Source organism: Hydra viridissima, unplaced genomic scaffold (genome assembly GCF_058129835.1).
Source record: "Hydra viridissima isolate aposymbiotic clone 2 unplaced genomic scaffold, HvirCarnegie_v1 scaffold_6, whole genome shotgun sequence".
NCBI lineage: Eukaryota > Metazoa > Cnidaria > Hydrozoa > Anthoathecata > Hydridae > Hydra > Hydra viridissima.
In genome coordinates this window covers 18,425,928-18,440,741 of record NW_028324305.1, presented here as the reverse complement: position 1 = coordinate 18,440,741, position 14,814 = coordinate 18,425,928, and positions in this window count along the sequence as shown.

Here is a 14,814-nt window from a genome sequence, read left to right as displayed (position 1 = left end):
TAAACCATTGAGCAATTGAAACATTGTTAAAAAATGCGATAAACATGACCTGTACTAAATTGTTTAATGGTCCATTCAGTACAGTTGATTGTACTGAATGGACCAGCAGTAAACTCGTAATAAATAAAATGTTGAATTATGCACAGCAATGAGGGTATATTGATGTTCCAATATTGAATGATAATATTGTTATCCTAGTGAAAATTAACTTATAATGAATCATGATAAACCATGAGCTTTATAGTTTTTTATGCCCAAGATTTTTTTTTTTTTTTAGTATATTTTATTAGTCACACTTTCACAACTTGTTTATATTAAAAAGACACGATTATTTTGTTTTAGTAAGTAACAAACTGAAACGCAATAAATGCCCTAATCGGAAAATGGTCCAGTCCATGCAGTACAATCAATGGTGGTTCATTCAGTACACATATCAATATCCACATGTTACCCAAACAATTACAACAATCTGTACCCTAGATAACTTTCCTTCTACTTTTATCTGAAGTCCAAAATATATATCTATAATATTGTTAATATTAAGAGTTCACTTCTTGAAAAAACTTTGTAAATTGAAAACTCAGAAAAGTTAAAAAAATTACATTTGCCTTGAAAAAACAGAAAACTTCCATAACTACTGCTTTTCTTCGAATAAATTTAACTCAGACATACTGAAGAGACATTGTGTAAAGGTGAATTATTTGTGACGACAAAAATACATCTAAATGGTCTCTAAGTTCTTTTTTTTGAAAAGGTCTATTCAGTACAAGGTCCATTCAGTACAAGTCTCCCCTACTTAACATTTATGAAGTGAATGTATATAAAATATTATGCTTTATGTTTCAATGTAAAATCAATCCGTCCTTACACGTTTTTAAAGATTTTATTACCTTAAAAACAAAAAATAAGTATACACTACGAAATGATAACTCACTCTTTGAACCCTTTTGTCGAACAAAATTCAATCAGTTCTGTATAGCTTATCGTGCACCCAATCTCTGGAACAAAATTGTTTTACCTAATTTTGATTTATCAATTACCTTCCCAGTCTTTAAAAAGAAATTAAAAAAATTCATTCTCTTTATTGACAATATGTTGAAATACTTTTAAAATTAAGAAATTTGTATAAACACGCTCTTTTGTTTTTTGTATTTTGTCATTTTTATTTGTCTATATCTATCAATGGCTTAAGTTATATTCTATTATAACTTTTTGTGGTTCTGGCGACAAGATCATTAGATCTTCTATCAGATACCAAGTTTTTATTTAAATTAGTCTATATATCACGGATTTTATTGCATCACGAAAGCATATATCTCGGATTTTGATGTATTACGAGAACATATGTCATGGATTTTGTTGTATTACGAGAGCATATATCACGGACTTTATTATATTACGACTAATTAAATGTAAAACTGAAAAAAAAAAAAAAAAAAAAAGGACACAATTATCGCCTTCAAAAGATCAGCGAGATCCAAAAAGAAATTGAATTGGAAAAAGAGAAAAGGATGGCACTCAGTAAATAGTACCATCGAGCTGCAAAGATTATTCGTTTCACAGATGATGGATTACAAACGGCGTGTCTTGCTCTTGGCGCCATTGGTATTGGGTTTTTGTCAACCATCGCAGCCGCTTCCGTGGCTAATGCGTGTGAGAGCATCGCTTTGGGAGCAGGTTTTTTATCTATCGTCGGAGGACAAGTCAACAAAAAACTGATGTTGAGGGCTGAAAAGCACGAGAAATTGAAAGTTCTTGCAGAGTCAAAATTGAACACCATTAGTGACCACATTTCAAAAGCTTTAATGGGCGGTTTGGTGAGCGATTCCGAGTACAAATTTATTTTGAACGAGCGTCAAAAGTTCAAATCCCTGGAAAACGAAATCAGAACGAAGATCAAAACAAGCATTGATGAAATCACAAAAGAGTCGTTGATAAACGAAGGAAGGACTGAAGCGATAAAAGCATTCAACAACATGTTTAAAAAGGGACACTAAACACAAACACAAACTCGTTCGTGTTTTTGTTTAAGTTTTTTTTCTGCATATTTTAAAAATGTCTTTTTTTAAAATAAAAGAGCCGAAAAAGAGAGACGAGATTGTCAAAAATTATATGGCCAACAGAGAAAAGCTTTACAATGACAGCATCAACAACAACATTTCAGATGCAAATTATCAAGCTGATTTGAGCAAGTTTTACAGACCGCTCATCGAGAGCAATGAAAAGGTGAAAAACGAGCTGAAGAGCATCGCGGAGAGAGTGGTTGACGTTAGTCAATTGGTTTTGACTTATCCAGAAAGCGAGAATCCTGAAATAATGAATGTTGAAAAGCCTTCTGAAAGAAGGATTGTTGGAAATATTGCTTTGGAATATTTGTCCAAATACGCATCCAAACGATTTGCTTCAGACAGAGTGTTTGGAATTCACGCAGGAGAAGGTGGTAAAATGTACATTGGAAAAGAACAAATTGCCATCGATAAAAACGATGTCATTGTAGGTGGAGAAAAGTATACGGTAACAAAAGGTCTTAGGGAGCTGATTTCAAGATCTAAACCTGATAAAAGCAAGTACACGGATGATGACCTTAAAAATTACGAAAAACTCCTTATCAGCACTGGTGCGATTGAATCTGATGCAAATCCGAACAGACCAAATGCTTCGAGAAGTGAAAAATATGTTACAATCAATGCACCCATTTGGGACAGAAACAAAATTAAATCAAAGGGAAAAAAAAGGTCACGGAGTGATCATACTTCCGAACGATCCGAATGCGCTTGTGCAAAGACTTAGCTTGAGCATCGCCGCAGGTAATGCTGGAAATATTGCATCGAGAAACTAAGCTGTCGCAATTTGTGACGAGCTGCTGAGGCAGGGGGAAATCAACAAAGAGGAATACAAGTCCATTCAAAAATACATCGAGTCGCAATAAACCAAGGGATTTTAAAAAATATTTTCTCATTTTAAAAATGCTCATTGTGAACAACAGAAGATATGTAAAAAAGCACGTCGTCGGAGGGGGAGGAATTGTGGACACGATTAAAAATTTTTTGAGGAGAATGGCAGCTTCAAACGCATCGAGATCCTCTCTTCATTTATTGAGAAAGGCAGCAGCAAGCGAAATTGGAAGAGAAGCGATCACAGCAGCCAAGTCTGCCGGAAAAGAATTGGCCTCTTCAGCGATACTGACAGCCAAAGACGTTGTCATTGACAAAGGCAAGAAAGCAATTGAAAAAGTCAAAATGATATAAATTTTTTTTCTTTATTTAAAAAATGATAAACACCGACAGATTAAGAGTTGATGAAATGCCAGAATATGACACCGGCATTGAAAAAATTGATTTTTTCGAGTACCTTCCAACAAATTTCGATTTAAATTCTTCAGGATCGATCGTTTTTGAGATTGATTCCCAGTCTGTGCAGACACTTCCGTCTGAGGCCTACATCCTCGTCGAAGGAGTTCTGAAAAAAGCTGATGGAGCTGCTTACACAGCATCAGACAACATTGCCTTGGTGAACAACGCCATAATGTATTTGTTCAGTGACGTCACTTATGACTTATCAGGACAACAAGTGGAAAGAGTCATGTATCCAGGTCAAGGAACAACTATTTTCTTGGATTGTTGAAATACCCTTACGGTTTTCAGCTAGCAGATGGTTTGAAGAAAATGTGGTACAAAGACACTTCAAACGCCACTGGAAATTCAGGATTCAACGTCAGATGAGACCACTTGTTTGCAGACGCCACATCAATTCGAGCTTTTTCGTTCAGGATACCTTTAAAACACATTTTTGGTTTTTGTGAAACTTATGACAAAGTCGTTTATGGATTCAGACGCACCATCACCTTTACAAAAAAAGAATATGACGACGCCATTTATAGAGCTGGGACTGTTGCTGCAGGAATGATCGACATCAAAAAATTCAGACTTTTTATGCCTAGAATTGACTTAGATATTTTGAAGAAAACCTAATTCATGGATTTAATGACGAAAAAAGTTTCCGTTACAGTGGCATATAAGGCAAACAAAGTCGAAAAGCAAGCCATTCCCGCTGGTCTTACAGAATTTACCTGGACTCTCGGGAGAATCACGGACAAAAGCGTTCCTAGATATATCATATTCGGACTTCAGACAAACAGACCTTCCAGTCAAACTGCAGATCAAGCCGTATTCGATTATTGCGATGTGAACAACTTTTACGTGACCGTCAATGGGATAAAGTATCCAAATTTCAATTACGACTTGAATTTTGGAGAAAAGAAAATTGTCATGGCTCATTCTGACGCGTTCTCTTTTGACAAAAAATATTACGGTACAAACGAACTTCTTTGTCAATCTGGATTGTCTTTCCTTGAATATAAAAATTTGTATCCATTGTTCTTTGTCGATATCAGCAAGCAAAAAGAAAGAGTTGTTTCTCAAACGGCCGTATTGGTTGTGAACCTGAAATTTCGAACAGCAACTCCAGATAACACCGTCGTATTTGCAGTGATCATTTCCGAAAAATTGATTAAATTTGTTTCAGACGGAACAAACATCAATGCTATTTATTAGGTTTGAAAGACCCACATGAGTTTCATCAGATTCTTGACAAAAATGAATTAAACAAATTTTTTTCTTTTTAAAAATAAAAACATGAGATTCACAAAAAACTATCTGAAAAAATTGCTGAGGGAAAATGGAGTCACAAAAAATTTGTTGACTTTGATGATGATTGCGGTTGAGAACAATCTGATCAGCAAAGGTTTACTTTTGGAAGGTGCAAAAGAAGACAGGCCTGTAGGTCGACCAAAAAAAGAAGTGAAAACGGAAAATGTGAAAACTGAAAATGTGAAACAAGAAAATGTGAAAAAACCGATCGACCCAAAATACGAGAGACTTGGTTCAATTCGAAAAAAACCTGTGTCTGTGAAAACAACCAGCATTGACACTGGGGAGGTGGTTGAATACGAATCCCTTTACAAAGCGATGAAAAAGACTGGGCATGGATGGAGATATTTGGAGCGTCGAGAAAAGTGGAAATCAAGATTGAAATTTTAAATTCTGAAAAACTCGAAAAGCGCAAAAACGATGAAGTCGAAAATCCATGAAAAAAGTCCAAATAAACTTGAAAAACCGACAAAGTCAAAAAATTTTTTAACATAAAAAAGTTAAAAAATTGATTTTAAGTTAAATAAATTTCTTGGCATAATAAAAATGGAAAACGAAATGCGAAAAATCGCTAAAGTCAAGAAAATGGATTTTGAGTTAAATAAATTTCTTGGCATAATAAAAATGGAAAACAAAATTGTCAAAGAATTGCGAAAAATCGCCTAAGTCCAAAAATTGAAAAATTATTCAAAGATGCGAAAGGTTGATCTCGTTGAAGCAATAAAAAACACGAGACCTGTTACTGGTCCGCGTCCTGTCATCGCGCCACGTCAAATTGTTCAAAAACCTGTCATCGCGCCGAAACCGTCTACAATTCCACCGAGACCTGTCATCGCATCAAGTCAATCTCTCGTGTGGAAACCAACTCTTGCTCCAAAACCAGCCCATTTGCAAAATCCTGTCATCGCGACTGTTCCAGAGCCATCGCGTCACCTCATTGACGCTTTTGTTCCAGATTCGTCTCCTGCGTTAACTCCTGAACAGTTTAAAGGTTTACGACGACTGTGATAAATGTGGTTGCAAACAGCTTTAACAGCGTGCTTGAGTTCATTAATCCGTACGTTCCAGATGTTTTGAAAAAAATATTAAAAAATACAAAAAGAGAATTAAAAAAAAGAAAATTGTCTCTCAAATCGCTCGTGTTCGGAAAACCGAAAATTCATTTTCAATTGACCGATCACGCTTTGAGACATGTTGCCAAACAATTTTCGCATCAAGTCGAAGGAAACCATCATGACGCTTCCGCCTTTTTAGATTTGGCAAAAGACGGTGGGATGAAAATTCTTCAAGAAAACAAAAATAAAAAAGCGTACATTGTTTTGATTTGCGAGATGATGAGCGTGAGCATTGCAACTGGAGAGGAAGTGTCTCGAACTGTCCCTTTTTCGTCAAAAACTGGAATTATTTTGGAGTCGACGAATTTGGGAGAATTTTACGACACAGCAAAAGATGAAATTCTTGAAAACGTGGTCAAATACAACGAAGTGGAATCTAATTGTAGAGTTTCCGCCATCTTGAAAATGGACATTAACTTGATTGATTACAATCCAATTAGCGCGAGGTCATACATTCCTCTCGACAATTTTCTGGCGAGCAAAAAAGCAATCATCAATATGGTCAACAAAGACAACGAATGTTTCAAATGGTGCGTCTCAAGGTTTTTAAAAATGAAGGAAAATCACGGTGAAAGAATTGACAAAGACTTGATTAAAAAATCAAAAGGGTTAAATTGGGAAGGGATTGAATTTTCAGTCAAACTCGATCAAATCAAAAAGTTTGAAAAAAATAATCCAGAAATCAGCTTCAACGTTTTTGGGTACGAAAATAAATCCATTCACCCTTTACGAATATCGAAATGTTTGAACAGAAAACATGAAATAGATTTGCTGATCATTTCAGACGAAAAGACAAATCATTATTGTTTGATCAGAAGTCTAAGTCGACTCGTTTCCTCACAATCATCCTCACATCACGGCAAAAAATATTTTTGCAGAACTTGTTTGCAAGGGATGAACAGCGAGGAAGATCTTTCCAAACATTCGACTTATTGCAAAGAGAACAGCTCGGTTCGAATCGATCTTCCCGAAAAAAATTCTTTCATGAAATTTGAACAAAAAGAAATGTTAATGAGAGTTCCTTTTGTCGTCTTACACAAGGCAATACCAATACCACACTCCGAGTTCGTCCTGCTATTTCATCAAATGCTTCGACGAAACCGTTTATAAAGGAAATCCGGTGACTTTTACAGCAACGAGAGAAACGGACGATTTTGCAAAAAGTTTTTGTGAAGATGCTCGAAAAAGATAGTGAAAATTTGCGAAATGACAAAATTTCCAAAAAAGATGATCATGACCTTTAAAGATAAAAATAATTTCATTTCTTCAAAAGTGTGTCACATTTGCGATGGCAAAGCGCGCGATCACTGCCATTTTACTGGAAAGTACCGAGGAGCTGCACACAACACTTGCAACAAAAAATACAAAGTTCCAAAATTCTTCCCTGTTGTGTTTCACAATTTGTCAGGTTACGATAGCCATTTGTTTATCAAGAAATAGTCTGGTGGAAAATTAACCTGCATTCCAAGGAACGAAGAAAAACACATAAGTTTCACAAAAAAAAATAAAAGTAAGAGAATATATTAACGAAGAAGGTAAACTAAAGGAAGAATGGAAAGAATTGAGATTTATCGACAGTTTCAAATTCATGGCCTCCAGTTTGGAATCTCTATCAAAAAATCTGACCAAACACCAGTGCAAAAACATCGCCAAATATTATTCCGGAAAAAAGTTTGATTTATTGCTCAGAAAAGGAGTTTACCCTTACGATTGAATGGACTCGATCGAAAAGTTTTCTGAAACGCAATTGCCTCCCACAGAATCGTTCTTTTCCAAACTGAATGAGGATGGAATAAGCGACGAAAAATATTTGCATCCCAAAACGGTTTGGGAAGAATTTGGTTGCAAAACGTTCGGAGATTACCATGATTTATACAACTTGTCAGACGTTTTGATGCTGGTGGATGTCTTTGAAAACTTCAGGGACGTTTGCATAAAAAATTACAAACTCGACCCTGCTTGGTACTATACGTCTCCAGGATTGGCTTGGAACGCTTGTTTGAAAATGACAAAAATAAAATTGGAGTAGTTGAGCGATCCTGACATGCTTCTTATGGTTCAAAAAGGAATCCGCGGAGGAATAAGCATGATTTCAAACCAACTTGGAAAATCAAACAACAAATACATGGGAGAGTCGTTTGATCCCAACAAAGGTCGTCCTTCATTCAATACTTGAATGCCAACAAGTTGTACGGATGGGCCATGAGCAAACCTCTTCCCACTCACGGTTTCAAATGGATGACTGAAGACGAACTTTTAAATTGGAAATCGATTCCTTACATTTTAGAAGTCGATTTGGATTATCCAGAAAGTCTTCACGACGAGCACAACGATTACCCTTTGGCTCCGGAAAGAATGATCATTAAAAAAGTGAAAAAACTCATTCCAAATTTAAACGACAAAAAGAATTACGTCCTTTACCGCGAAAACCTTAAATTATATGAACGATTGGGAATGAAAATTTCAATGGTACACAGAGGAATAAAATTAAAGAGAGTAATTGGTTAAAAAAATACGTTGACCTCAACATTAATTAAAGAACAAAAGCCACCAACGACTTTGAGAAGGATTTTTTCAAGCTGATGAACAATTCAGTGTTTGGAAAAACCATGGAAAGCATTGAAAAGCGAGTGGACGTGAGACTTGTGACAAAAAGGGAAGAAGCCAAGAAATTGTCGTCCAAACCAAATTACGTCCGACACACGATTTTTGATGAAAACTTAATCGCCGTTCACATGAAGAACAAAGTTGTTTTACAACAAAACGATTTATTTGAGAATGTCCATTAGGCAGGTCCGTTTTTAGGGGTCGGAAAAACTATAACTTTGCCACTTTATTTTCCCATTCTACGTTGATATACAAGACTTTTTCTGAAAAAATTTTTGAAAAATTTTAAATTTCCTGACCTCCCTAGGGGTTTGAATATTTTATATTTAGTACATTTTTAGTGAATTTTTTTTTTTTTTTTAATTTGCTCTGCCGGACCTATGCGGAGTTATACCCTTAGCGCGCATTAATTTATTTTATGAAACTGCGCTGCGTTTGTAACTTTTTAAATTAAAAATGATAATATCAACACGTTCGAATACTGAAATATATTTATTAGGACAAACCCACGAAGTTGATTGCAGAAGTTTTCCTACAAAAGGCGACGTTTTTAAGATATTTTTATCACTGCTGCAGATAACTAAGTTTCAAAAAAATAAAAAACACACCGAAATTATTTCCTCCCCTCTAGATATAAATCACGAGCTGCTTTGTAATGATAAAACATGTCAGCCCAAATGCGTTGTTTCTGCTCTTAGAAAACCGTGGCTTATGGGTGGTATACCACACAATAGTTGTAGATCTATTAGGTAGCTATCGATTTAAATAATTTTCATAGTTTATTACACAGTTAAAAAGATTTTGATTTTGATTTTAGACGCAGTCATTATCTTTCTGAAGAGACAGTTGTCTTTTGTTTATTTGATAAAAGTCTCGACAATAAAGTTAAAGAAAAATTTACTCAGCAGTTGTTTAAAACAAATTTACCTGAAATCTTTAAACTTAAAAAGTTTAAGCCTGTAGAAATAAATGAAAATTCAGAACTTAATGATTACATTGGTCAAAATTCTTGGCTAATATTTAAAATAGTTCCTTACTTGTCGAAGTGGTTAGAAATTCCACCTGATTTGTGGACTCATGATTCTGATTAAAAAAGTATGAAAAGGTTTATAAAGAGATTAGTCTATGTCAATGACTGTTGTGAAAAAGCTATTAAATTGGTAAAATCGATTCAACAATTAAAGAGGAAAAGTTACAAGATATTTTACTGGTTTTGAAGGAACACAGAGTTAACTTTCCATTTTATAAATGTAACTGGTCCAAAGAAAAATTGTAAGAAAAGTTTTTACAAGAAAAATTTAACTGAATATTTATGTATATTATTTACAAAATGTGTTTGTAAAACCTTTAGTCAAAGTAATTCACATTTTTAACAGTATACTTTTATTTTTTATCTTTATTAAGTACAATATTTGGATTGCTTATTTAACAAACTTCTTAAATGCAAATTTTATTAAGCTTTTTAATGAATATTTAATAGTATTTAGATAAAATATACAATTAAAAGCATAGTAAAAACCAGGTCTTCAAAAGAAACCAGATCATATTTCAAAATGTGTTATCTCGAGAAGTTTTAAATATTTTGAGCTCAAATTTTATACGAACCTTCCTGATAGTAGAGCCAACTCACCCAAAAAAAATTATTAGTTTTGTTGGTCTTTGATCCAATTAAGATAGCAATTTAACGAATAATTGGTCAAAAATGACTTTATTAAAAATATTCAAATCCTCAGGGAGGTCAGGAAAGTTGAAATATTTTTAAAACTTTTTTTGGAATGGTCTTGTATATCAACGTAGAATGGGAAAATAAAGTGGCAAAGTTATAGTTTTTCAGACCCCTAAAAACGGACCTCCCTAATGTCCATCTTGGATTTGAGCAAGAATTTGATGTTTGAATTCCACTACGATTTCATCAAAAAAATGTATTCAGATCGGGCAAAACTGTTGATGACAGACACGGACTCGTTGATTTATGAAATAAAAACGGGCGATTTTTACAAAGACGTTGCTGATGTGGAAAGCAAATTCGACACGATCGAATTTGACAAAAACCATCCCGCCATTAAAAGCATTGGGTTCTAAGTTGGTGCAAACAAAAAGGTCATTGGGATGTTCAAAGACGAAACCGGAGGAAAGCAAATTGAAGAATTTGTCGGTCTGCGGTCAAAATTGTACTCTTACAAAATCCATAAAGAAGAGCACAAAAGATGCAAAGGGGTGAAAAAAAATGTAGTTAAAAAATACATCACTCACGACGATTACAAAGACTGTCTCAAAACTAAAAAAGAAAAGGTAAGTAAAATGAGCGTGATCAGATCCCATTTACACGAAATTTACAAGTAAGAAATTAACAAAGTCTCTCTCAGCGCCGCCGACGACAAAAGAATCATTTTGGAAGATGGAATTCACACGTTGGCTTATGGCCATTACAAATTAAAAAAAAATATACAGAGGCAACACCCGAGGAAACACCAGAGGAAGCACCCGAAGAAGCACCCGAGGAAGCACCCGAGGAAGCACCCAAGGAAGCACCCGAGCAATAGTCCAAGAGAACTTTAAAAAATTTAACGAAGTAAAAAAAATGAGTAACAATAAAATCAATGTGGAAGGAATTGTTTTGCCAAACGAGGCTTTGACCAATTTTCAATTGATAAAGGCAGCAAAAAAACTGAAATTAAAAAACTTTAGAGGAGTTTTTGTCAGAGACGAATTGCCCAAAAAGGCAATGAAAAAAGAATGCGGGATTGTCAACACGGGGGATTCAAGCACTGACGGGTTTCATTGGGTGTGTTGGTACAAATATGGGGATAAAAATTTCAGCTTTGACTCTTACGCCCAACCCCCTCTCGTCGAGCTCGTCGACTATTTAAAAAGTCCCGTCTTTTACAACAGCGAAAGGGTTCAATTTGGAAACACGTCTTATTGTGGTCACTTGTGTCTTTACGTCTTGAAAAAATGTGAAGAGGGAAACAGCTTTCAAGACGTCGTCAACACCATTTGGTGATTGCAAATCGAATTTAAAAAATTTTTTCCATTTAAAAAATTATTGACAAGTTCAACAGAAGCGAATTCAGCGTTTTTTTCGACAATCTTTCAACAGACTCAGCAAACAACGTTTTTATTAAAACGGACGGTTTCAGCACCATTACTGCAAACATTGATTTCAATTCAAACAAAATCATTAATCTGGGAGAACCAACCAACTCACACGACGCCGCAACAAAATACTATGTAGACACGCATTCGTCAGGAGGAACTGGCACGGTGATTGGAGCTGCGGACTTGGATTTAAATTTTCACAAAGCGATCAATTTGAACGAACCGACAAATCTTCTTGACGCCGCCACAAAAAATTACGTCGACGTCAGCTCGAGCATGCGCATTAAAACGGACGGATCAAGCACGATCACTGGAGACTTGGATTTAAATTCCCACAAACTGCTCAACGTCTCTGATCCAACCACTTCTCACGACGCTGCCACAAAAGGGTACGTGGAGACTCGAGTGGCTTATTCGAGCATTAATTACTCAGACATTTACATGATGGCACACAAATTGATCAATTTGGCTGAACCCACTTCAGCCTCAGATTCAGGCACAAAAAATTATGTGGACACGCATTCAGGAGGAACTTCAGTGGGCACCTCTGACTTGGATTTAAATTCCCATAAATTGATCAATGTGCTTGATCCTTCAAACGCGCAAGACGCTGCGACAAATAGGTATGCGGACGTTTTGTCACAAAAATCCAACTTTTTAAGACTTATTCCCAATTCAAGCTTTTCATCCTTGGGGTTAAAATCGAAAACTGTGGCAGGATCAACCACTGCACCAGTCTTTAGCTACGTAGACGGTCCTGGAGTTCTGAGAAGATTATGGCTGGCTTTTTATGGAACCTTCGCAGGAGGATTAAACGTCTCTGGAAATGTTTTTATTCGGATATTTGCAGACGGAGAAATTAGAGTGGGGAATTATTCAACAACCACTGAAGGAATAGGAGTGGACGTCGCTGCCCTTGCTTGCGACTTGCTCTTTTCCCCTCTCGGCGGTCCGTTTTACGCCAACTCATTGCAAGGTTGCAACATTTTCAGCACCACTTCCTTGGGAGGATATTTTACCGTCGACTTACCGTTTACAACAAACTTGACCATCCTATTGGTCAATAATACTGCTTCGGCAATCACTTACTGGATTCAACCGTTCATTTCCACATTCACCTCCATCCCTCTTCTTCTCTCCTCCGTTAAATTGTACTGCAGGACGTTCAGATATTTAAACACCACTTACGAAAACGAATATGTTTTGCTGAACGCCAATGGAAAAGGAAATGGCGTTTTTCTTAGATACTAGTACATCAGGACGCACATCATCGGCTCCTCTGGAAACTGGTGGGAGTCAAGAGTCAGAATGTACGACGGAAATTTACCTCCAGGCAACGGCACTGTCCTCAGCCCCTGGACCTCTTACAGTGCAAACAATTGCAACACTTTCCCTGGATATGACGCCGACAGCAAATGCTTCTTTTCCTCATCTGGATTGGAAGATTTTTACTTGTCTTCGTGGAATGGATTAAACTTAACCTCGTTCAACAACAAATCGACGGGACTGCTGTACCAATCCACCGCATCCATCGGCTCCACCACCACCATTTCGTTTTACAGAAATTTTGTAGAGGCAGATTCCATGCCCAGCGTCGCAGCCGGCAGAAGGCTCGTCGTAATACTCAACTCGGGCGACGCGCAAGTCGGTTAATCCGGAAGCTTTTACCTTCTTGTCGGACAAGCGTATTATTACGCCTAATTATAAACCTTTTTAAATTTAATTGTGTGAAAATTTTTGAGCAAAGAAAAAATAAATCTTAAAAATCGTGAAAATTTTTAAAATTTATTTTCGAAATTTTTTTGAAATTTATTTTGAAAAATTTTATTTGAATTTTTTTTTTAAACTTTTTTTGAAATTTTTTTTAAAACTTTTTTTTAAATTTTTTTTAAAAACTTTTTTGAAATTTTTTTTAAAAATTTTTTTGAAATTTTTTTTAAAAATTTTTTTGAAATTTTTTTTAAAAATTTTTTTGAAATTTTTTTTAAAAATTTTTTTTGAAATTTTTTTTAAAAATTTTTTTGAAATTTTTTTTAAACGAAAAATAATTTTTATCCCAGAACTCCCAATTCCAAGTAGTTGTGTCTCTATCTCACGATTTGTTGGATAGTTTTGACCAGCGTGGTCCGCACTATAGTCAGCTTCACCATTGCCCAGGGGATTTGTTTGAGAACTTGGATCTTTAATTACAACGCGTTCTTAGTTAGATTTGGGAGGTTTAACCAGTGTCAGATCGTAATCGTCATCAGTTGTTATGTCTTTCTTGTCCCCACAACGATGCTGCAGATGAGAAAAGTGTCATTACAACGTATGCCCATTAACTTCAACTTTCCATGCTTGAAACTTAGTTAGGGGTTTTTGTGTTGAATCAATTTTATCGATTCCAGGAGTTCGGACGCGTTTGTATTGTTGGCAAAAGATTTCAAAAGGTCTGCCGTGTTTTGATGGAACGTTGTTGATTAAGAATACAGACATGGGTATACCACATTTTGCTCTCGCTTTTGTTCTTTTTACCGTTCGACGAATTCTTTCAACAATTCCATTTCCAGATGGTTTTTCAACAGCTCAATAAATAAGTCTTATTCCCCACTTCGACGCCATAGCTTGCATAGTCTGAGATCTAAACAACTTACAATTATCTAGGAGAACTTCGAAAGGAGGTCCAAGGAATGACCATATTGTTTCTAACGATTGAACAACCATTGCCGCACTTTCATCTTTTAATGGTGACCATAACCTGTATCTGCTTGGGCCACAAGATATCCTTTATCCCATGAAACCACATGAGGATCAATTGAATTGCATTTATCACATTCAGCGACAACTTGTCTCATTGTTTCTCTGTTAACGTGGACACCAGCACGCGAGCATAACTCCATACTCTTGGAAACTCCCATGTGTGCTATTGAATGAACTTTTTTTAACCTGCTGATTATCGTGTTTATAAATGATATTACATTCTTGTGTTGCAACTTTGTGTTTTATCCATTTTGCTGGCACTCGTGTGAGTTCATCTCCGACATTTTTTGTTGTTGGTTTCCATGTAACATTTACATTAAATGGCATAATCCTCGACCAATTTTCCAAATATCTGAAGCCTTCGTCGGATTAGCATTTCACATTGTCCAGCACATTTTACAGATTTTTCACGAGTCAATTCGGAATTCAACCAGCTGAATACACTATGAGAATCAGTTTTGATAGAGACATCACTAGGAATCCATTTCAATGCCATATTGAGACCTTCAATACATGCATCCAATACAGCTACGTTGACATGCATTGCATCAGACTTTGATCGGAGCCATGTCGCATCTTCTATTTTTTTTTCATCTTGCATTATC